A 23700-nucleotide genomic window follows, 5' to 3' on the forward strand; every position below is an offset into this window, starting at 1 on the left:
TTATTGTGGTCTACAATTAGGGCAAGAAAAATGACAAATTTGTTCCTTAGAGTGCCTTGAAATAATTTCTATCTCATCTGATTAGGAGAAAAGGCTGCTTTGTCTTCTTAAATTATTTTTTCTCTATTTAAATAAATCTGAACTGCTTGCATGCCTGCAAGAATTACAAACGGCTGCTCAGACCTAAATCAAGTGTTGCAGGGTTGCTGCATGAATCTTCCAAGGCAATAAACTTTGGGTACCTTTGACAAGTTTTATGATCCCAGATAGGTGCACTGTGCTAAGGGCCATATTTCACAGCAACGCCTCTGAATAGATCATATCAGTTTTTATATGCTAATAATTTGTTTTGGTAGTTTAATACCAAGAGCTATAATTCATAACTATGGCTTGCCCTAGACTGTGGGTAATTTGAGTAATGGTTTGGGAAAAATCACTTTAGGAACACTTTCAGGATTGCACTTTCCCATTGAGCCATTAAGGCAAGAATAGACCAGGCTGGAAATGTATAAAAAAATAAAATGAGTTGAAGCTCATCAGCTCCTGTTCAGGGTCATTCCCCCTGAAGTTTCCCTCTCCCTCAGTCACTGCATTTTCAGTTTGCTGAGTGTCTGGGCTCTTTTCCATTTCCTCTTGGGCTGGCAAATCAATCTTGTTATTTAGTCACTCTTTTTGCCTAGAACTAAAATCTAAATGGTTTTTTCCCTAAATTCCCTTCCAACTCCCGCTGATGTTCATGGTGTATTGCAAATTTCACCTGTTCTAGTCCGTGAGGTGTTGTGGGAGCAGCTGAAACTCAATTTTGCTGTTGCAAACCAACCAATGCTGGCAGCAGGAGCAGTGTGGGAACGGTGGGAATGCTGTGGCAGTGCTGGAAAGCTGTTAAGCCAATTGGGAACTAGCTGGAGGGTGGGCAGGCACTCCCCAAACCCTGTCTCATCTCCGTAGTTTTGTAGCTACTCAAAATTCCTCTTTCTAAACACAAGTTGTGCAAAGGAAAGGGCTGGAGCCTCTCCCAGGCTGTCTGGGGACAGTAGGGACCCCCATCCTCCCCCTGGAGCCAGCAGGATCTGTGGAGACTTTGCTGTAGCTGCTCGTGCTTTGGGGTAAGTGTTCCAGTCCTGCATTTAAGGCAGGCTGTGAAATAGTGTAAATTGGATGTTATTTGGTTTTCTGCAGCTCGATAATTGAAACTAATAGAAGTAAATAGCTAATATTTCCTGGTGGGATGACCTTGGGAGCAGGAGAGAGCTCCTTGTGTCTTCCTCCAGGGAAGAAAGTTAGAGGAATTACTGCCAAATAATAATAATAGCAGCAGCAGCACGGGCTGTAATTCTCCACTCTCCTACTCCAGCGACACCTGAACAGCAGCGGGAGGAAAACAAGTCATTTATCAGGGATAATTCCGGGTGTGTGGAGCAGGGCTGGGGAGAAATGGGCAGAGCAACCTCCTTCTCATCCCAGCCATTAAGGATCTTGTATCTAATTTTCCCATTTTGGCAATCTGTGCTTGCTCAGGCCCAGTGTGGCTGTGGACTAATCTGAGTTGTGAAGGGAGACGTCCCCGTTTCCTTTTTCAGGCTCTCTGAGGTGTGAGATCTGCTGCAGCCACCCCCACTTCCTAATGAGGGATCCGACCCCGCCGCTCTCCCCGTTCCCTGTGCCTCTGCTCCCCCAAATCACCCACCCCAGCTCACATTCTGTGCTATTTCCTCAGGAAAGCGAGGTTCGTGTGATACCCACAGAAATGCTGAGCATTCTGCAGCTATTTTGGTCTCTGTAAAATCAAGGAGATTTGACAGAGGGAGAGAAAACTCAGAGATAATGAAATACTAAAACTCTCAGTAAATGGAACTGGTTAAAGGAAAGGGCTGTCCTAAAGCAGAGCAGGAGAGAACGTGGGCATCAGCAACTGTTTGGCAGCAGCACCTGGCCAGGAAAGCAGCAGGGGGAGAAATCAGGGCATCAGGCACATCATAAGCACAGCTGGTGTGAGGGGGGGTTGTTAATTGTGGGGCTTATGGAAAAACGTGGTTTGGACTCCCTTCCATACAGAGAGTGCTGGAGGAAGAGGAATGGACTGAGGAGTTGGGCAGAAACCCCTCAGCACGGGAGAAAGAAGCGAGTGGGTGAGAGGCACCAGGTGATTCCTGGGTGATAGGAGAGCATTCCTTGCTAAAAGTGGGAATTCTGCCACAAATGAAGGGAGCTTGGTGTGTTGCCATCTGAAGAAGACTAAGAGCCAGAAGGTTATGCTGGTTTCTGGGGAAGGAAAGCAGCGAAATCCTGAGATGGCTGCACCTGGAGGGATGTGGGGGATGTGACTCCCAGATGTGACACCACGGCTCGGCCTGGGAGAGGGAGAAAAGGTGAGCAGGAGCATCCCAACAAACAGAACAGGCACACATGGAAAGGGGCTGAGTGGGTGTGGAAGCTGCAGAGCTGCAGGTCGACTCCTCACCTGTAGGACAGAACAGTCTGCACCAAGCCATAAACCCTGTAAACCTGTGATTAAAACCACTGAAGCGATCTCGGCTGTGATCTCGGCCGAGCAGGGCAGCAGGAATGAGCTTGGCACAGGAGCTGGGCTGCCCTGCTCCTGCCAGCTGGGAAGATTCTTCACAGCCCCCCTGAATTCCCACAGCTTGAGTGCTGTGCAGGAGAAATACTAGGGAAAAAATAAGAGTAAAAAATTGTCAAATGAGAATAAAGACAAAATAAGAGCAAAGGAAAGGATGAAATCAAATAAGAACAAGGGAGCCTGGTCCCTCATTATTAATCTACAAGCTGGAGAATATAAATAGCAAATGAAAGTATTTTTGTGGATTTGGTCCTGATTCCAAACTTGTATGAGATGGGCTCTAGGGAGTTCCTCTTGATTAGGGGAAGGATTAATGTAAAAGGTAGGGAAGTTGGGGCAAATCCTGTGTGAACAGCTGCCTTGTGCCGCAGAGTAATTAAATAAGATATTCCCAATGTATTTGTTGCAGTGGTTCAGTCATGGAACTGCTCAGTGGATGAGGTTTGTGCAGAACCCACACGAGGGATGGTTGTTTCTACACGGATTGCCTGTGAGTTTGTGATGTGTCTCCAGAATGGCTGATAAGGGGCTGAGGTGGCTGTCACAAGTTTGAAATGCCTTTGGACTTAACAGCTTTGCCACTGGACTCAGCATTTCTCCTACAAGTGGGAGCTGTTAAAGGCCTGAGAGGGCAGCACAACCTGGCTTGGTGGGAGTCAGACAGACCAAGGCTTGGAGGGAAAAGCAGGAGCTGTAAATGCAATTTCTCCTTGAAATCTTTATCCAGGACCAGTCCATCCAAGCAAGCTGAGACTGTGTGGGCCAAGGCTTGGAGTTCCCGAGGCTCTGGGCAGGAGTTTGCATCCCTGATGCAGCAGGATGTGGCTGTGCCGCACTCACAATTGCAGCTGGGAAGCACAAGAGTTTAAACCATCGTGAGGACAAGGCTGGCTTTGGACGTGAGTGGTTTTATCCTAATTTTAAAGCTCTGAAGGAGGGAATGTTGTTCTCAGGTACCTCTGAGAGCTGTTGTTCCCAGCAGCCTCCCCTTGGTCGGGGGACAAGGCGGGGCTGTGATGGCACCCGTTGGATCCATGGAGCAGAGAGGGGCTTCCAGAGGAACTGAGGGAATCAGCCACTCAATCCCCACCCATAAATGAACAGCAGCCTTGCAAAGATCCCTTCCCACAGCTGAGTAAGTCTCGGGTGAGGTTTATTGTGCCACAACACCCCGCTGAAGGGGGAACGTTCTGCGGGAAGTTTCCTGTGCTCCTGTTCTGGAGGAGCTGTGTCTGCTGGGAACAATAAATCCCCCAGGACCTTCTCGGGCTCCTCCTGCTCTGCTTGAGGCATTTGGTGCTCCCTGAGCCAGGGGCTCCTCTGTGCTGGAGCTGAGGGGTCTGGCTGAAGGTTGGAAAAGCCTTCCAGCCCATCGAGTCCCAGCTGTGCCAATCCCACCTTATCCCCAGCCCAGAGCACTGAGTGCCACCTCCAGCCCTTCCTTGGGCACCTCCAGGGATGGGCACTCCAAACCTCCCTGGGCAGGCCCTGCCAAGGCCTGAGCACCCTTTCCATGGGGAAATTCCTACTGATGTCCATCCTGAGCCTCTGTGCAGGGGGCTGATCTCTCCTGGGGAGGGCTGAACCCCTCTCCTGTGCTGGGCTGATGAGTGTCCCCAGGGCTCATTGCTCCCCAGCTACTCATCCCAGGATTTCTGTCTTGGTCCATTTCCCGAGCTGAGCAATTGGAATAAATCATTTAGCAGGAGCTGGGAAGTAAATCAGCTGGCACTGAGCACTGTGCTGTTTGTCACCTCCCCTCTGCTTCTCCTGAAGAAACACCAGATTCTCACCTTCACCAAGTCCTGTCTATTAAAATCTAGAGCTGAGTGATCACATGAAGGAGTCCAGGCCCTACAACGATGAAATGAATGTCTGGAGAAGCCAGTTGGTGACCTTTCCCTCTCAGCTTCCCTGGTGATTCACAGGTTTTATTTTTTGCTAAGCACAAAAGCATTTTCCCTGGCAAACACTCCTTTGCTGAAGGTGAAAATGAATAAAATAAGCCCACAACACCCTGAGGGGAGGGTTGGGTCTTTTCACAGCTCTCACTATTTATAACAGCCCCAGCTGAAGTGTGCTGAGCTGTCTGGAGCAATGCAGGCGATTCCCTGCTCCAGCCCATTCCCCAGGTAATTCCTGTGTTAACCATTGTTTGGCGAGTCCTGTGTTTTCAGCAGGAAGCTTGGGGAATCTGGGAACTTCACAGCCTGAGATAGCAACGTGATCACTTTAAATGATAGGTCTTCTCCTGGAGGGCATTTGGCACTTGACTCTATTAAAAAATTCATCCAGAATTGATATACTGCATTTTTCATTTCAAAAATCGCAATCAGGTAGCAAAGTCTGAGTATTCAGACGAGAGTAATATCTTTTCAACGTTCATTAATCTGAGTCAGTAATGAACTGCAGGTAAAATGGAGGGATAATTCAGAACAAGTAATTTATTTGGTTATTTTTCTTATCTTCCCTATTATTAAATAGCCATGAACAGTTTAATTGACCTTCCTGAATTTTTCATGCCACATTCCAAGGTTTTGTTGGTAGGTGGTTTGCAGGTGTTGAGGGGTCAGTGTCAGCTCCTGACCGGGCAGAGTGGGCAGTGGTGGTGGGGTCCCTGTGTCCGGAGCAGTGCTGGTCACTCACAGCTCTGCCCACGGCCTGGGAGGCTCCCTGGGATTTATCCTTCATCTTCCTCCCTCAAGTCATGCCTGATGGGGAGAACAGTTCATTGTTTGGTCTTTACTGTTACCTTGACTTTATTTTCAGTTTCTAAGCTCTTTCCTCAGTCTCTGGTTTAAGGCTCAGTTCCCCGACTTTGCTTCATCCACTGGAGATGTTTCCCAGACCTCTGATCTCCTTCCTTGCCCTCCTTTGATTCCCTTCACTTGCTCCACAAGTTCACTAGCACAGAGTGTATAAAGCAGATTATATTTCTCTAGCTAGGACTTAGTGGGGCTGAACCCAGGAGAATGATTATTTCCCGAATTTTGATGGTCACAATTCCGTTTGCTGTCCCAGAGCCTCTCATCCTCAGCTCCCTTCCCCACCCTGGAATGACACCATTGATTATTTCTGCTCAGGTGCAGGGTCTGCTTTGTCTCTCTTGAACAACAGGCGTTCTTTAAAGGTGATTTCTGCAATGGCAAGACTTTTCTGGATTTTAATCCCGTGCTCTCGTGTGCTCGCAGTCCTTCCCTGTGCAGTGCCAGCAGCCAATTTAACCAGCACATCCCTCCTCTGTCATGCAAGTCATTAATGAAGGAATTAATAATGCTGAGCTCAAGGCAGGTCTCTCAGCAACTTGATTAATCTCTTCATTTTCAGCAGAGCTGTTTCTGGAAAGGAATGGTCTCCCAGCAGCTCTGTAAGCTGTGGAGATGGCACCACAGGCCAGGGTGGTACAGAAGGCTAAAGCCAAGCTCTGAATGTGTAGTGTCCCATGGGAGGAGGTGCAGTTGGGATGGTGCAGTCCAGCAGTGCTCTTTGCAGCTGCCCACAATTTTGGTGTCTTGTTGCTTTTATGGATAGTTTTTCTGGGAATGGATGCCTTGTGAGCTGGGATGTAAAGCAATATCCTTTCCTTTTCTGGTGAGAGACTACTAACAAGAGCATGAGTGCCAGGACAAGGAGCAATGGCTTCACAGTGACAGAAGGAGGTTTGGATTAGAGATCAGGAAGGAATTGTTCCCTGGGAGGGTGGGCAGGCCCTGGCACAGGGTGCCCAGCTGGGGTTGTCCCTGGATCCCTGGAAGTGTCCAAGTCCAGGTTGGACATTGGGGCTTGGAACAGCCTGGGACAGTGGAAGGTGTCCCTCCCCATGGCAGGGGAACAAGATGAACTTTAAGGTCCTTCCAACCCCAACCTTTTGTGATTCTATAGATGTGGTTCCTTTTTCCCTGTCTTTCCCTCTCCGGCCTTCCCCAATAACAGTTAAAACACTGATATTGATTCAGACAGTCCTTTAAGTATGCAAAGATAAAGTTCATCAGCATAACCAATTTGCAAACATCTAAATTAGCCAGGCACTCTCCCCACTGCCTTTGGAGGAGATTATAAACTTCCCTCTTTGTTCCAGCATTATTGTGCCGACCATCTGCTCTCAGTTAGCCTTTTTATGAAGATTGAAGCAAGGAAAGCTTATTAAACACTCAACTTCCTTGGTTAATGGCTTTCCCGCTCCTTTTTCAGTTTTCCTTTATTACTGATGCACTTATGGAATGATCTCCTGTTAATTGCCCCCCGCTTTGTCCCTGACCTCTCTGCCCCCGTGGCTGCACAGCTCTGGGGAGGAAACACTCGCTGAAGGTTTTAAATGCTGGAGCTCGGGCTGTGCCTGAAATTCCTGTGCAGGAAATCCATGGAGAACCCAGAAGCAGCTCCCACCCTCCAGTGGCACTCGTGGGTCAGGACTCCCACGTGACAAAGCAGGGGTGGCAGGGTCCTGACCCTGCACCCAGGTGGGATCGATAGGTGAGAGAAGGCAAAGCCAAGGAAAGGAAGTTGTGGAGATCAGAAATTCTTTCAATAGGCAATTTGTTCCAATTTCATTAACTTTCTTCCCAGATTCCCCTCTCCTGACTCACCCTGTTCTTGGTGCATCATCTACATTATTTTGAAGTTCTTTAGAGTTCTCTGGGGATTCCCCCTTCCTGATCCCCAGTCCACAAGTAATTGTTCTCCTCCCTGATCCCTTTAAAACAGCTGCTGCAGCAAGTTTCACCTTTGGATGTGTGTGACCTCGAAGGCACAAGAAAAATCCTTCTCAATTACACTGGACAGCTTCTAAACAGATTTCCAAATGATTCCAGCCCCGTGTACACACACCAGGGCTTGAAAAACCCAGCAGTCCTGGTCCCCGAGCTATAGATCAAGAGAGGCTTCTGGGCTGAATCTGCTCATGGCACAGCAATTTAGATAATAGGATGGGGAACATAATAACATAACAGTTCAGCCTTGCAACTACATTTTTTTTGCTCTCACACCAGAGACTGAGGCAATGAAGAGAGCTCTGATTTGCAAAGCTGAATAAAACAAAAGCACAGAGGAACCTGGCTGGGCGTGCTGACCTTCTTTTCAGTTTTCAAGCAACTCAAAACTGAATCTTGCTCAGAACTGGCCATTATCCTTGTTTCCTCATGCAGAGCCATTAACCTCTAACTTACAGCAGCCAGCAAACTGTTATTTGCTGGTATAAAAAAAAACCCTGGCCTTCCTCATTTTCTCCTGAGACATCTGAAAATGGGTAAGCTTTGGCAGATCCTAATAGTTCCAACCTGCACTGGATACTGGGAGAAAATAAAAATGCATGCTGGGGGTTGCATAATGCAAAATGGCTGAAATGCAGCAGAAATTTGGACTGTCTAAATCCTTGGCAGCTGAAAACAGGAGCGTTGCTTGCAGGGTGCTGCCTTTTTGGGGGGAGGGTTGTTGGCCTCATCCAGCCCTCAGGTAACGATGTTTGGAGGCAGCTCTGGGCAGTGCTCAGGTAAAAACGGGGTTGTCATTACTTCCACTAAATTAAATGGAAATAATTTTTGCTTGCGAGCATTTCCCCTGCGTGGGGCAGTTCCTCACTGCATGTGATGCTTACATTGTGTGCAGCACCCTCAGGCAGGGTGGGGTTTTGGGGTTGCCCTGTGCAGAGCCAGGAGTTGGACTCAGTCCTTGTGGCTCCCTCCTGCCCAGGGCAGGGGCGGAGTCCTCATCCCTGGAGGGTTTAAAAGCCTTGTGGATGTGGCACTTGGGGACAGGGGGCAGTGGTGGCCTTGGCAGGGCTGGGGAAGGGTTGGACTCGATGTCTCCAAGGGCTTTTCCAACCTAAACCTCCTGCTGTGTCTCCTCCCTGCTCTCCAGTGCCCCGTTCCAATATTCAGATATTGGATAATCCCAATATTCAGATCCGAGCTGTGTGAAGGACAGCAGGGAAGGAGGAACCGGGGACCAGAGGTAACTTTCTTAGCTGCAGCTCCCACAAGAAATCTTCCCGTCCAGCACTGCCCACGGCTCCAGCCACTTGTAGCTTTTTCTTTCCCTGGCTCTTTCTTTGTCGCTCTTTGGTGGAGGAAAAGAAATGAAAAGCTTGGTCTGGAATCCCTAATGGTGAGCCAGGTGCCTGCGGGTAGAGTGCTCCTGATCGATGCTGTGGAGATGAGTGGATTTGCCAGACTGTTTCAGAGGGACAGGTTTGGGTAAGAACTGCAGCCAGTGCACTGCAAACTTCTGCCCACGGGGAGCAGCATTTAGGGGGCTCTGAGAAAGAGGAATCCACGGAGAAATCAGGTGGTGTTTTTTCAGCAAGTCTCTTTTTTGACAGAGAATTGAAATACTGAGCCAATTAAAATGCCAAGGACTTTTCAAAACATAGAGTTAACTGAGAAAATATGACTTTAGCAGTAGATGATGTAAGCAAATAAAAAATCCTGTTCACTGGCATTAACTAAAAGTGGTTATAAATGAGCCGGGTTTTTTTTCCTTCTTATCCATGGCTTCAAGCAGCCACTTGATAAAAATGTAACTTCCAGCTCAGTGATAAAGGGTTTAAGGTCTGTGTGTGGTGGTGGAAGGGGCAGCTTGGATGCTCCTATACCTCGTGGTATTTTCTCATATATAAACTGAAGAGCCGAAAGACAGGTGGTGGTCTAAAGGTCAGCACAATAAAATAGCAGGATTTACTGATTCCCCTCAGCGCTTATGATCCGAGGAAGATCTCTTGTTTCAATTGATAAGAGTTCCAAAAAGCTGCATTAAACTTTGAGGGAAGAGGAGGTCGCTGCGGGGTCAGGCGTGGTGCGATCCATCCGCCGCTTCCTCCGAGCTCGGAGAAATAATTAACCCAAGTCTGGGGATTTTTTTTGTGGGAACTCATTCAGGGTCAGGAGGAAAATGAGTTTTTCTCCTCCCCACAGTGTGTCACTGGGGATATTTGCAGGCAGTGCAGCTTTCCACCTCCAGCCCAGCACCGTGGAAATGCCACCGTGGGCGCCCCAGCGCCCGGGCTGTGACGAGACACGTCCTGTGCCAGACAAATGTTGTGGAGCCCTCACAGCAGAAATGCTTCTGAGTTGTCATTTGCCCTTCTCACCCTAGAAAAATAAAGACCTTTGAGTTATTTTAGTTACTGAATTGGAAACTGTTAAATTGTGCTGAGGCATTGCTTGAAGCAGGAGGAAAAAAATGGTTGGGAAAGTGGTTTGCTCAGTAATCACCCGAGCTGGAACTGCCTGTTCTCTGCATCCACCGTGGCCACCAGCCATCGAGAGGTTTTTCCTCCTGAAGGTCAATAAAAAAACCCTCACCTTTTTGCCAATTTTTAGTTTTATGTGATATTAGAAAAGCTGAATCATGGTTTAGTTCCAAAAAATCTTATTTAACATCTTTTGACAGGCGCTTAAGGCCTCCTTCCACCCCGTTGCTACAGGCCCTGGGTTTTTATCACATTTCTGCTGCCTCTGTTAAAGTCTTGTTCTCCAGGTGCAGGGGCTGCATGGAGAAGCAGAATGAGGTTTGTTTTCTTGTTTCCCTTGCTGCCAATGTTTTTACAGAGCTGTTGAACTACACTTGCTGGGTTTTACCTTGACACTTTCATTTGGAGGCAATCTAATCTGTTCTGACTGGAAATTTGAAAGTGGAAGTCCCAGTGCACGGCAGAAGCAAGGCATAAATTTCATCATTCGTGACCCATTATCAGGTTTTTTTTTTTAATCTGCCACTTTAGAAACCGTGTGTTGTTCCACTCCAGGTGTTTTAACAGCTCATTTTCCTTTGGCTGACATTGCTGTGTCACGGTTCATGTCTTTTCTGACATGAAGCTATCAGGTTCCTCCATTTACTCTTCCATTTTATCCCTGCTTACAAATGAGGTTTAGAGAAGCTAAAACCCCTCTGTGTCTGAGGTCTCTCATTTGAGCAGTGTTGCCCTTTGCATTTTATAGTTGCTGCTGTACAGCTTCACTTGAAGGACTGAACATCCTGTAAAATACTCTGAATAATTACTGCTTTAAATAAATACTAGAAAGCCAAAGCTGTCTCAAATACATCAATGAGCCTTTCATAGATTTATAAATTCCTGGAAAATGAAAATATTTCAAAATTTCTCGGTGCTCCTGTTATCTCCCAGTGCTCTTTGCCAGATTGGCTTCAAAGCTAGACCAGAATTTGGCCTGTCTATGGTTTTTTAGATGCTCCTGGTGTTTCCTGGTGTGTCCCCTGCCCTTCCCACCCTCTGCTAAAGGCAGGTCAGGAACCAGGTGCCCAAAGGCCAGGCTGGCAGCTCTGCTGGTGCCTTCTCCAGGCAGCACAAAAACTGGAGGTGTCACTGTCTGCATTAATATCCCCTCATCCTTGTGTGCAATCATCTGGTGTTTTTCACAAAACTCACATACATTTTATTTTAAAATGTGGCAGGAGCATGTTTTTCTCTCTCTGCACCCATAAATAGAGCGGGGGGGCTGGAGCTGTGCCCCCTCTCTGACTGATGCACCGTGCCACGGGCTGCGGAGGAAATGCAGCACTTTGTCACTTCAGCCGGTGACAGCGTGAGTCACCGAGGGCCAGGCTCCCCTCCACGAGGGAGGTGTTGGGCAGCCCAGCCCACGGCGGCAACTGGGACCACTGGGGGGAAAGGCTGACGTCACCAGAGAGAGAGCCCTGCTCCGGGAAATATTCCAACATTGCGTGTTTCTGAATGCGGCCCTGTCTGCCAGGCGCCGGGGAAGAGCGGCCACGCGGGCCGAGAGGTGGCTGCCAGTGGTCACCCCAGCCCTGCGTGGATGCCACGCAGCACAGCTGAACTGGGCCCAGCAGAGCTGAACTGGGCAAACACAGCTGAACTGGGCCAAGCACAGCTGAACTGGGCCCAGCACAGCTGAACTGGGCCCAGCAGAGCTGAACTGGGCAAACACAGCTGAACTGGGCCCAGCAGAGCTGAACTGGGCCCAGCACAGCTGACCTGGGCCCAGCAGAGCTGAACTGGGCCCAGCAGAGCTGACCTGGGCCCAGCACAGCTGAACTGGGCCCCAGCACAGCTGAACTGGGTCCCAGCACAGCTGAACTGGGCCCAGCAGAGCTGAACTGGGCCAAGCACAGCTGAACTGGGCCCAGCACAGCTGAACTGGGCCCAACACAGCTGACCTGGGCCCAGCAGAGCTGACCTGGGCCCAGCACAGCTGACCTGGGCCCAGCACAGCTGAACTGGGCAAACATAGCTGAACTGGGTCCCAGCACAGCTGAACTGGGCCCAGCAGAGCTGAACTGGGCCCAGCAGAGCTGAACTGGGCAAACACAGCTGAACTGGGCCCAGCAGAGCTGAACTGGGCCCAGCACAGCTGACCTGGGCCCAGCAGAGCTGAACTGGGCCCAGCAGAGCTGACCTGGGCCCAGCACAGCTGAACTGGGCCCCAGCACAGCTGAACTGGGTCCCAGCACAGCTGAACTGGGCCCAGCAGAGCTGAACTGGGCCAAGCACAGCTGAACTGGGCCCAGCACAGCTGAACTGGGCCCAACACAGCTGACCTGGGCCCAGCAGAGCTGACCTGGGCCCAGCACAGCTGACCTGGGCCCAGCACAGCTGAACTGGGCAAACATAGCTGAACTGGGTCCCAGCACAGCTGAACTGGGCCCAGCAGAGCTGAACTGGGCCCAGCAGAGCTGACCTGGGCCCAGCACAGCTGAACTGGGCCCAGCAGAGCTGAACTGGGCAAACATAGCTGAACTGGGTCCCAGCACAGCTGAACTGGGCCCAGCAGAGCTGAACTGGGCCCAGCAGAGCTGAACTGGGCAAACACAGCTGAACTGGGTCCCAGCACAGCTGAACTGGGCCCAGCAGAGCTGAACTGGGCAAACACAGCTGAACTGGGCCCAGCAGAGCTGAACTGGGCAAACACAGCTGAACTGGGCCAAGCACAGCTGAACTGGGCCCAGCACAGCTGAACTGGGCAAACACAGCTGAACTGGGCCCAGCAGAGCTGAACTGGGCCCAGCACAGCTGAACTGGGCCCAGCAGAGCTGAACTGGGCCCAGCACAGCTGAACTGGCTCCCAGCCCCTGTCCCTGCAGGTCACCAGCCCTGGGGAGCTGCAGGAGCTCAGCTCCAGAGGTGGCTTCACAACTCTGCCTTGGTTTCCTTCCATCCCAGATCCCCACAATTATTCCTGTTGTTAAAGTCCTTGTGAGAACAACTGGATTTTCTTTTCCGTGCTCCAGAGGAGTGGTTTATGAGACAAACAGAGAATTTGCACCTCGTGTGGTTCTGGAAAACCTCATTCTCTTCACGCCACCAGGAGCTGCAGAGACAGGATCGAGGACACAAAGCAGGTTGGGGTAATTTGATAGTAAAGGTGTTGTAGGAATGTACAATACATCATAATGTGTTCTCCCAGGAAACAAGGGACAGGATGAGAGGACAAAACCTCCAGCTGTGCCAGGGGAGGCTCAGATTGGACAGCAGCAGGAATTTTCCATGGAAAGGGTGCTCAGGCCTTGGCAGGGGCTGCCCAGGGAGGTTTGGAGTGCCCATCCCTGGAGGTGCCCAAGGAAGGGCTGGAGGTGCCCAAGGAAGGGCTGGAGGTGGCACTCAGAGCTCTGGGCTGGGGACAAGGTGGGATTGGGCACAGGTTGGACTCGATGGGCTGAGAGGGCCTTTCCAGCCTCAGTGACTCTGTGCTGTGTGCTGTGGTTTTCCTCTCACAGGACAAGCTCTCCATGGGATACAGGTGCAATACCAAGTCCCAGTGTGGGAAAGAGCTGAGAACTTGGCCAGGCTGCTGCCATGGGGGAATTTCCCCTAAAAGCCCAAGGTGAGACATTCCTTGGCCCTTCTGAGCTCCTCACCGGTGCCAGAGAGGCCTGGCCCCCATTTCCATGCTGCACCTCCAACTGCACCAGGAGTTACACTGTCGTTAATGAAATAAAATAATTTTATTTTGAATTATGAATATTATAGACGTTGTCTCTTGTCCTGTTTCTTTTTTTTCTTTTCATTTCTGTGAATAATCTGTTCGCTGACAGTGTTTGATGATCCTGTTTGCCTGCAGCTGGCTGTGCTCTCAGTGCTGGTAGGTTTTCCCTGGGAATTAGATATCACTGAGATATACAAGTGCTGCTCCAGCCAGTCCTGCCTCTGACAAAGGAACAGGAATGTAATGGAGTTTTTCAGTGTTCTATTATAACTCTACCATATATTACTTATACAGTACCTACCTGGGAGTAATATATTTATTTTATTCCCTGGCAATTCAAAATTGCCTGGGGAAGAAAAAAAAAGCTTTGTTTAAAGCAAAAATGATAAAAAATTGTTATTTCATCCCAGAATCAACAAAGTAACCAATTTGACCTCCCGTTAGATATTTCATTTTAGTTGCTAAGTAATTTACTATTTTTTAACACAGAAAAACATTCAAAATGAAATATTTGACACAAAGTATTTTGATGAGAAAGAAAAGTTACTTAAGTACTAAAAAATTAAGACAACTTGTGGCAATTGATGGACAGCTGTGCAGGATTTGTCAGCCTGCAACCGAGTTTTCTCCAAAAGAAGTTTTTTAACAAACTTTCCCCCAGCTCAAGGTCAGCCCAGCCACACACATATACCATGCTGAGCGTTCAGTCAGACCTGCAGAGATTTATGGGCTTAAGAGAGGAAATTTATCCTCAGTGCCTGCACTCCCTAAAATGTAGTAAATAGTAACCCCTGAGGAAGAGCTGCTGGGTGAAGCTCCAGAGGTGGAGACGTGATTTCCATCCCACCACCACCCCCAGCCACAGTTGTTCTTTATTTCATTTGTCATCAAAACATTGCTGTGTTTCCTTGGGGTTTTTTATGATCACAGAATCCCAGAATGATTTAGATCTTAAATTCTACCCCGTGCCACCCCTGCCATGGGCAGGGACACCTCCCACTGTCCCAGGCTGCTCCAAGCCCCAATGTCCAGCCTGGCCTCGGGCACTGCCAGGGATCCAGGGGCAGCTTCTCTGGGCTCCTTGGCTCTGTCTCCAGGTAGATTTACACCCTTTTTTCTCCCCTTTCAGCTGAGCCCTCTCCCCACCACGATGCAAATGAACACATTTGTGTGACCTCATCCATCAGGAGAGCGCTGACGTCGCCTCTCAGATGCCCCAAATTAAAACAATCCATTTTTGTGGCTGTGAATCCTCACCCAGCGTGCCAGGGAGGGCAGCTGGGGGGGAGGGATGTCCAACCCCCTGAATGGGATGTTTTGAAAGAGCCATCATTAAAATTGCAGCAAGTTGTGTTTCTCTCATAGCTGGGAGCTGGGACATGGTGACACCCTTAAAAGGAATTATTTTTCAGTGCTTGGGTATTTTAATGCTTTCTTTACATTTCCTTTTAAAACCGTATTTATAATTTAAAGCCCACCTCTGTGTGCCTTAATCCGAGACTCTCATTTGATTTTATTTTATATCTGTGATATAAATCTTTGATCCTTATTTTAGCTTTGTCTGGAATGCAACCACTAAGGAACATGCTAAAGATGTCTCTGATTTTCTGTCAGGATCAGGATTTTCACAGAATTCAGTGTAAGGTAATGCTTCTTCAGTCTAGTTCTCACATTTTAAGAATAAAAGTCAATGAAATGCCACTACAGATATATTTTTTTGGTGCTGTAAATTGCATTTTGATGAATCTTCACTCCTGAACCAGCCCTCCTTCAGCACTGCCAGGAAGCCTCTCTTGTTGCTTCTAGCAAGAATTGTCATGGTGATGCATTCTGTTGACCACATTTTTGAAACACAGATTGTTTCTAATTTTGTTTCTCCAATTTACTCTGGGTACTGCACCATCTCTGTTTCTGTCCTCACTCTCTGTTCTTTGGAAGATTTTTATCACGACAAACCATGAAAATCCACCCAGGAGGATCTGCCCTCGCCCTTCACGTGTGCCAAACGTGTGGCTGGGGAAGGCTCTGCACAGCCACCCATGTGAGGAGCGGCTGAGGGAGCTGGGAAAGGGGCTCAGCCTGGAGCAAAGGAGGCTCAGGGGGGACCTTGTGGCTCTGCACAAGTCCCTGACAGGAGGGGGCAGCCGGGGGGGTCGGGCTCTGCTCCCAGGGAACAGGGACAGGAGGAGAGGGAACGGCCTCAGGCTGGGCCAGGGGAGGCTCAGGGTGGGCATCAGCAGGAATTTCTCCATGGAAAGGGTGCTCAGACCTTGGCAGGGGCTGCCCAGGGAGGTTTGGAGTGCCCATCCCTGGAGGTGTCCAAGGAAGAGCTGGAGGTGGCACTCAGTGCTCTGGGCTGGGGACAAGGTGGGGGTCAGGCACAGCTTGGACTTGATTGTCTTGGAGGGCTTTTCCAACCTCAGCGATTCTGGGATTGCAGAGGGTCCCTGCGTGCTCCCCTTGCAGGAGGGTGACTCTGCAGCCACTACAGAAGATGCACTTGAGATGGTGAATTGCTCTCTGAACGCAGGAGGAGAAGGGGACAGACCAACAAGGCGGGGAGTGCAGAGCTCCTTGGCCTTCCAGGGCAGGTTGTGCCTCTTGGGGAGAGGCCAGGCCGTGCCCTGAGGAGCTCTCAGCCCTCAGAAAGGCTGGCAAGCTTTTCAGTGAGCTGAGAGCTCCACGAAAAAATTAAATTTGGCAGTGACAGTGCAGTACTTAGGTTCCTCTCAAGTAGTCTTGAGATATAAAAGCGTTTCTGTGGGAGTTCTTGGCTGAGTGAGAAGGCTGAGAGCGGAGTCCAGCAGCCTGTGGAGTGCTGCTGCTGGATTTGTTGCATCCTTGTGTCGATGGCTCGAAGAGGAAGGGGTGGCCTGAATTTGTGTCTGGGCATTTCTTGTGCATCCGCTCACAGAGCAGGGGTTCTCCTGAGGGGCTGCTCTGGAGCTGGGAAGGGAGCCTGGAGCTGCCAACACAGCCCTGAATGCAGAGGGAAACTGGGTGCACTGGGTGCTAAATCAGCAGAACTTCTGTTGGTGCTTCTGTCTTCCTCCTCCACAGCCCCAGACCTTTGGGATGGAGCATTTCCCATCCTGTCCTGATGGCTGGGATGGATGGGCACTGTGTCATGGAATCCTGGAATGGGTGGGGTTTGGAGGGACCTTAGAGACCAATTCACTGCACCCCCTGCCTCGGGCAGGGGCACCAGGCCAGGTTTTTAAGGAATGGGTAAATCAGATCATCCGGGCTCCAGGAAAGAGCTGCCCCAGGTCCCTGGGGATGGGGAGCAGGGAACAAGGGGAAATTTGGGCAGCTTCCCATGGGTTAGGATGTGCTTCTCACATCCCTGTCTCCACATGGCTGTTAAGGAATGTGCTGTGTCCAGCCATGGACAGAAACAGTGGAACACACCTGGGACAGCATTTGTGGATGTTGCTGAGAAAAACAGCTTTATTTCTGCATAGGGAATGTTATTTCTGGTCTCCCTAATCTCCAAAGGCAAAGCTGTCTGTGTTTTTCAAATAATAAACCCAAGCATATTTTGCATATTATATACCCAAGAATATTATGTTTTCTTCTGTTGTTCAAGCAATAACAAATTGAATTTGAGGAATGCTGTTCGTTTTGGCACAGTTTCAGAGAGAACATTCCAAAGGAAAGGAAATCCTTCAAGGAGAAGTGGAAGAGGATGAAAGCTGCTGGGTCCTTCTCCCCATTTCCACGTGCAGAGGTGTCCTTGCTCAGGGATATGGGGGACAAACCCCAGGGAGTTGGGAAGGCTGAGCTCCAGCTGCACGACAGGTAAAGCCAGGCTGTATGGAAACATAAATATTTTCTATGTGAATAGAAAAATTGAAGGGAAATCTATGAATATGTGGGAGCAAAGGCTTGAAAGACATCTCAGTGGAAACAGCTCATCCTCAGGCTGAAGAACAAGCACAGAACATGAGGAATAATGTCCCAGGTAATGGAGGAAATCTTGATTTATAAGAGGTGACAATCCCCTATAGTTTATACAAATGTCACCAAGTTTTTTAAAAGTTGGGAGGACATCTTGGCATCAGCTTGACAGAAATAGAAATTATTCCATCATTATGCACAGCCTGGTTTGCCAGCAAAGAGGAGTCTGGATGAGCTCCGTGTCCCCCTGAGCTCCTGGAGTGGTGACACGAAGTTCTGTGATTTTATTGCAGGAACGGTAAATTGCAGGAGTCATCTCGATGGGAACCTACCGACTCTGTGGCTGCGTTCCCTGTTTTCTCCATCCCGGTGAGGGCTGTGCCTTCACGCACACCCTGTAGGAGCAATAGGAGCTCTGCCAGGCCCCGAGGTGCCAGCAGCGTGCGTGCTGGGAGCAGTGCGGGTCTGTCCTGCCCAGCCGTGCCAGCGCTGCCAGCATTCCCTGCTGGGTGAGGCGGGAGCTGGGAGCGCTGGAGCAGCAGAGCTGCGTTTCCAGAGAGGAGAGGAGGCAGCCCTGGTGCTCCGCTGTCATGGCAACGAGGCCGGGAACGCCGGGGATCAACCGCATCCGAACATCCCAGCCCTCACTTTGTGCTGGGATGTGCTGCTCACTGGGATGGCCTCAGCTGGGAACTGGGCTGGGTGCCAGCGCTCCCCACCACGGAAAGGACACTGCGGGCAGCAGAGCTTTGGAGGGGAGTTGATGGCAGGGCTCTGCTCACCGAAGAGGAGCGGGACAGAACGCGAGGAGGGGATTGCTGCTGATGTGGGACCAGCCGCGAGCTCCCACCACCCTTCTGGCCATCACCAAACGTTCAAAACCACCTGAAACCCGAGGTTGTTAATGCTGGGTGCTCCTGTTCGGAGGTTCCTCCTTGGATCCTCCTGCAGCTGTGCCCAGCTGTGCCCCAGCCCCGGGCACCCCTCACCATCCCGGCTGGCATCGAGGTCAGGAACTGGGAATTGCAGGGGCTGCTGGGGGTGGAGGGGGTGTCACTGGGACGAGTCCTGGCTGCCACAGAGGAAAACCTGACCCATCCCTGGGCTGATCTGGGTGGGCCTGCCTGGAAATCCCCGGAAATAGAGAATTAACTGGCAATTCCATCCCTTGGGAGTGCTGGGACTACCATTAGGTAGTCCTTTAAAACCTGGTTTGGGAGCATTTTTTGTGATTCAAATAATTCTGAAGGACAATTTTTTTATATATGGCATTGTTTATATATGTTTATATATGGCATTTTTTTATATATGGCATTTTATATCAGCTTGTGGATGTGACAGCTTTTTTAGCGAGAATGACTTTTAAATTGAAAATATTGAAATGTTTGAGCAGTTGAATAATGGTCATAGTTTTCCCCACCTCCTTTTTCCTTTGATGTCACATTCTGTCCTTAGAAAATGGTTTAACACATTTTATTTTCTTTTTAAATATAAGTTTTTTGATGAAGAGAGCATCTTAAATATGTCCCAGTGGTGAGGTGTGAGACTTCTGTGGCTGAATGTGACCACCCACACCCCTAAATCCCCACCCTGGTTTCAGTTCCATCTTCATTCAGTGTGAGAGTACACTTGGATTTATGTGATACCCCTGAAAAAATGGGTTTATAGTGAGCACAAATAGAAACTCATCAGGAATTGATCCTTTCATCCAGAGCAGTCAAATCTTGTTCTCCTCTTTGCCTATTTTCACACCTTTCTCAGCTCAGAATTGAGGGAACCAATCTAAGCCAACCCAGACTGCCTCAGAACAAATGGCTTTTGTTGTCTCCAAGTCCTTTAAACCCAATTTCTAAAGCTGTTTTAAAATTTAGTTTGAAGCTGTTTTCCAAAAAGAAGGGATGTTTTAGGAAACTCCTGCAGATATTGACAAAGGAAGATTTTCACATTGTTGGATTTTACATCTGGATTGGATTTTATTGGATAACCACTATTTTTCCTAGAAAACATCCCTGCCTTCTGCCTGGTCCTTGTTTCCTGGTTTGGATTTTCTCACCCGTTGAGAAAGGAGTTGATGAAAAAATGTCAATATTTTAATTGTCAAAAGAGAAGAATTGGAAGTTTGTTGGGAGATATTTAGCACTTGCTGGGATGTTTTTTATTTGCTGGATGTTTCTATTGCTCTGTAAAGAAATTCCTGTTGGAGAGGTAACTCTGCAGAAGTGTGAGGAGCTAATTCACACGGTGATAAAATAGTTATGCAAATGAGATGGGGAGGGCTCATTTATCTGAAAGATTACTCGGGAATGGCATCAATCACCAGGATTGGATAATGAAGCCCTACTGGAAAAGCAATGCTGTGGCCCCTCATACCTGAGCACAGAGAAGGGGATTTACCAGCTTCCTGTGGGGATTTTATATCTGCTATAAATAGATGGCACCAATATTATTTTGCAGTTAGCTTTGCCTTTGTGCAGCATGGGCAAATGATTGGGTTTGCTGGCAAAGCTCGGTGCTCTGGAAAGGTCAGGACAACAACAAAAAAAACCCCCAGAAATTTGGGATGGAATTAAAAATAATATAAAGTAATATTTTAAGATTGAACATAATATGTATAATATGCAACAAGTAAATTAGTAACTCTGAGACGTAAATAGCACAGAATTCCAGGATGGTTTGTGTGGGAAGGGACCTTAAAGATCCTCACGTCCCTCTACTCTTCCACAGCTCACTGAGCAAAAATTGGATGGCAAAGGCCTGGAGCCTGGCCCTGATTTAGCTTTAGCCCATCCATCTTTGCCTACAAACCAAAGCAAAACTTGCTCCGTGTTTTCCATGACAAGGGCAGAAGCCCTGAGCTGGCACTGGGGACCAGTACAGCTTTTCTTTGGGATGGGGAGAGGCTCCAGATGTGGGGCTGTGCTGCCTCCATCCCTCCAGAGCACAGGAATGAATCCCCTGGCAGGGAAATGCAGCCAGAGGCAGCAGCCAGAGCTGTGGTGAGAGGGAGGATCCTGCCCCTGGCTGCAGAGCCTGGAAACCACAAAACTCAGTAGAACTCCCCTCCTCCTCAGAGCGTGGCAAAAACACTTGAGGGGAGATTTAGATTGGAGATTGGGAAGGAATTGTTCCCTGGGAGGGTGGGCAGGCCCTGGCACAGGGTGCCCAGAGCAGCTGGGGCTGCCCCTGGATCCCTGGCAGTGTCCAAGGCCAGGCTGGACATTGGGGCTTGGAGCAGCCTGGGACAGTGGGAGGTGTCCCTGCCATGGCAGGGGTGGCACTGGATGGGCTTTAAGGTCCCTTCCCACCCAAACCATTCTGGGATTCTGGGAAGTCTTTGTCTATCAGGTACACAAACATCAAGGGATGGCAATGAATCACACCAAACCTGTAAAGAGTGGATGGGATGTGCAGGACAGACCCAGCTGATGCACATGGTGTTTATTCAGTCAGTCATTAAACATCTGCCCCAGAGCAGCTCTGCAATACATCCTTCCTGCAGGCTGACACACAACATTAGCTCTGATTGCCTCTCTCTATTGCTTTTAAGCACCCCCCCCCTTTAATTTTATATTGTTATGGGTTTAATAATTTTAAATGTAAATTTTAAATAGGTTTAATAATTGGTTTAATTAGTTACACCTCTCCAGCTGTAGAGAGAGGGAGATGTGTGATTTTTCATTTTGTGCCACGCCATGCTCTCAGGACAGTCTGAGTGCTGAGGAGAGTCTCCTCCGAGATTGTTCTTTTGATTTTAATGCAAAACTCTGTGCTCACGTCACTGAGGAGCAAGTCTCCATAGCAAGGAGCTGTGCTGGCTCAGATCCCCTCTGCAGACGGCTTCAGGTGGAAAACAAGGCAGATGATCTAAATTGGAAGTAATAGGTAGGAATGTGGGATGCAAGAAGATTGCAGATGCACCCTGAACCTGCAGGATTAATGAGTTTGTGCAGCTGCAAAATTCTGCCTGGGAGAGCTGCTAAAAGCTCAGGCAATGAAAAGCACAGGTACTTGACCTTTAAGACCTCCTATTAGGTTGTAGCATGGCCAATGAGAGGGTTAAAAATGCTTATTTGTAGGCTGGGGGAATTTTGGCCTGAGATCTGAGAGACTTTCCTGGGAGGCCTGTGACAGCCTTTTCCCTTCTCCACTCTGCACAGAACCCTTGCTGAAGCTGTTCAATTCAGGCAGCCATACATCCTTCCTCAGTCTCTTCTTTTGAAGGTAGGTGAAGTTTAATATTTAAACTTACAGATATCTTGCAAAATTCAGACTTTCCTTTTTATGGCAGGGGAATCCCAGAATCCCAGAGCGTGGGTGGCCATCAAGCAAACCAAGGCAGTGCTCTGATTAAGTCCCAAATCCCCCGAGTGCCCCTGCCCAGCCCCGGGCTCCTCCTGTGGCTGGGAGCCTCTTCTCCCTGTTCCCTGTGAGGTGGGAAATTCTCCTTCTCACGTTTCTCCACGTAGGCCTTATTGATACCTGGCTGTTTGCAGCCCCATAATTTATGGCAAGCGGAGCACTCTGCTGGAAAGCCAAACACACAAACGCCGGCACGCCGGGCCCCGCTTCAGATGTTGTGCAAATACAGATGAGGTAAGGAAAGCCATAAAAGCTTCTGAGGCCCCTTAATTTTTCCCCTTTGAATCATCTATCATAAAACCTCGCCGGAGATGGGATGTGCTCACTCAGAGGTAGAGCTAATGTGCTCTTTGATGCTGGTGTTTGCGAAATCTCTGCCTTATTAGCAATAAATTCCGGGGCTGTGGCTGGCCTGGAGGAACGGAGACTTTTGCCAGCCTGTACATTGTAGGTGGCACTTGATAAATGCTGCCCTCGGCTTCGGGAAATGCAGGAATGCTCTGGAAGTGGTTGGGTGCTGAGCTTGAGGAGAGGAATCACCAAAAACTCGGATTTTGGGAGACAGAGTCTATCACAACAAAGCAGGGAACACGCTGCTGGCATGCAGCTCCTGCCAAGTATAAGCTGAAACCAAACTGGCAGAAACACCAGGGATTAATTTTTTTTTCAAAAAAAGCTCCACTCTTTGGGTGTAAAAACCTAGAAAATCTGTTTTTCTTGCTGTTTCCTGTTCATGGGACCTTCCAGGCTGCTCCTAAACGCGTGTGACACTTTTCCAGCCATGGGCGAGGTGTGATCCCGAGCTCACGTTTGGTTGTGCAGTGCAAACAGGGCCACAAGATTTCCTCCCACACAAATCTCTCCAGCTTTTGCTGTTCCTGAGCTTTCCCCAGCAGCATTTAACAACTGTGCAACGTCCCTGAAGCTACAAGGATTGAGATCCTCAATGTAGTGGAAGTCTTTCAGGGAGGGACGGAAGGGCCAGGCATCCCAGCAGTCTGAGACAGCTCAGGACAAGTAAATGAAGAGTTTTCCTCACTTCTTGCCACCCTGGCGGTTTTTGGCAGCTCTCAGCATCCCCTCACAGTGGGGGAACGTGACAGGGTGTCCTGCCCCAGCGGTGGATGTTTCTCCTTGTGCAAAATCTGGGAGAATTAAGGTGAGAACATCGTGCCTGACATTGAAGGGACACTCAGTCTACACTAACTGCGTTCCTGGAGGTCTCATTTGGGAATAAAAAGTATAAATTGGCTGATAAATAGTGATGCATTCTCAAAAAAAAGAAAAATCATACTTTTCTTGATTCAGCTCTTGGAATTTTTGGTTGATATCTGAGCTCCATGGTCTGATCTATCTCCGATTCATCCTTTCTTGTCTAGATGGTTTTATTAATTGCAACATCCTCAGCTGTTGTTCTGTTTAGGCAATAGAGAATAATTCAGCCTGAAGAAAATTAATTTTCCTTTTTTCACATGGTTTTGTGTCTCTTTTTTTGTTTGTTTGTTTGTTTCTTGTAGTTTTTAAATGAATTCTAGAAAATAGCAATGAAAATATGGGAGGGAAGTCTGAGGTAAACATTGATTTTTACAGTGCAATAATTTATGGTACCAACTTAATAAGTGGTGTGACACGAGCAGCTCACCCCCCATTTATCATGCATTGATAGTTTGATTCCAGAACTTTTAACACCACTGCTCGCTGTGACATAATAAAGGACCTGCCAACATTCCCATTAAAACCATGAGATTTTAGGAGTTCTGCTTCAGCTATAAATATCAGTATTTGGAATCTATGAATTATTTTGCAGAGTAACAACCTCGGAATGACTTGTTCCAGCAACTATGAAGAAATAAGACTTTGACATTTTTGAACTTCAGGAGGACATCTCCCCCTTCCCAGAAGAAAAGGCTCAGGGTTGCTTTTCATTATGTCCACCAGCAAAAGTTTACCAACTCAGAGACA

General features: G+C 48.7%; 1 long non-coding RNA gene across 1 annotated transcript; it reads left to right on the forward strand.

Annotated features, from left to right (window-relative positions):
* Positions 1–21297: 21297 nt before the first annotated feature.
* Positions 21298–21955, forward strand: LOC138117832 (uncharacterized). The gene is made up of 3 exons (XR_011154883.1): positions 21298–21383; positions 21537–21600; positions 21846–21955. It is a non-coding gene; the product is annotated as an uncharacterized lncRNA (long non-coding RNA).
* The last annotated feature ends 1745 nt before the right edge of the window (positions 21956–23700 follow it).

Source organism: Aphelocoma coerulescens, chromosome 12 (genome assembly GCF_041296385.1).
Source record: "Aphelocoma coerulescens isolate FSJ_1873_10779 chromosome 12, UR_Acoe_1.0, whole genome shotgun sequence".
Taxonomy (NCBI): domain Eukaryota; kingdom Metazoa; phylum Chordata; class Aves; order Passeriformes; family Corvidae; genus Aphelocoma; species Aphelocoma coerulescens.